This window comes from Palaemon carinicauda, chromosome 19 (genome assembly GCF_036898095.1).
Source record: "Palaemon carinicauda isolate YSFRI2023 chromosome 19, ASM3689809v2, whole genome shotgun sequence".
In the NCBI taxonomy this organism is placed as follows: domain Eukaryota; kingdom Metazoa; phylum Arthropoda; class Malacostraca; order Decapoda; family Palaemonidae; genus Palaemon; species Palaemon carinicauda.
In genome coordinates this window covers 44604764-44605955 of record NC_090743.1, presented here as the reverse complement: position 1 = coordinate 44605955, position 1192 = coordinate 44604764, and positions in this window count along the sequence as shown.

Genomic DNA, 1192 nt, shown 5'->3' with positions numbered 1-1192 from the left:
GGTGGCCAGTATGTACAATAGGTTTATGTATCTGTTTCATTGTTACAAGTGTATTTTGGTTCATAATAAAATTTAAGGGCTTTCTTATTATTGTTCACAATAAAATTTAATTGTCAATGCAATAATTGTTTTAGTAAATATAATTGTATGTATATGTGTAATCTTGAAATAAATGTAATCATTTACTGGTTACCCACTTTTGGACCACCATGTATATAGGTAGTATGTTGGCCAGGGCACCAGCTACTCGTTGAGATATTACCGTAAGAGAGTTATTAATTCTTTTGACTGGACAGAGAGTACTACGTTGGATCCTTTTCTCTGTTTATGCTCATTTTCTTTTGCCTACACATACACCGAATAGTCCAGTCTATTCTTTACATATACACTTCACAACACTAAGAATACCAAACAATTCTTCATCGTTCAAATGGTTAACTAGTTGTTCAGTGGCTACTTTACTCTTGATAAGGGTAGAAGTAATTCTTCAGCTATGGTAAGCAGCTCTTGTAGGAGAAGGACACTCCAAAATCAAACCATTGTTCTCTGGTTTTGGATAGGCCATAGCCTCTGTACCATGGTCTTTCACTATCTTAGGGTACAGTTCTCTTGCTTGGGGGGACACTCAGGCATACTATTCTATCTTATTCCTCTTCCTCTTGTTTTTTTTTTTTAAGTTTTCATAGCTTCTTAAAATATTTTGTTTTAATTGTTTATTATTTTTCTTGTATTTTCTTATTTCCTTTTCTCACTGTGATATTTTCCCTGTTGGAGCCCTCGGGCTTAGAGCATCATAGTTTTCCAACTAGGGTTGTAGGTCAGCAAGTGATGATAATTTAATTATGTATATATATATATATATATATATATATATATATATATATATATATATATATATATATATATATGTGCGTGTGTGTGTGTGTATACATATATGTATATATATGCATATATATATATATATATATATATATATATATATATATATATATATATATATATATATATATATATATATATATATATATGATAAATTTTGCACATTTAAACGGGTTTTTCTTCGTGGCCAAGTGGTAGTCACTGTCTATATAAGCTTGCCGGACCAGGGTTCGATTCCCGGCCGGACACAAGCTCTTCTCTTTGTGTGATTTCGCCTCGGGCTCTGATCTCGAGGTAGTTAAGAGAATTCAAA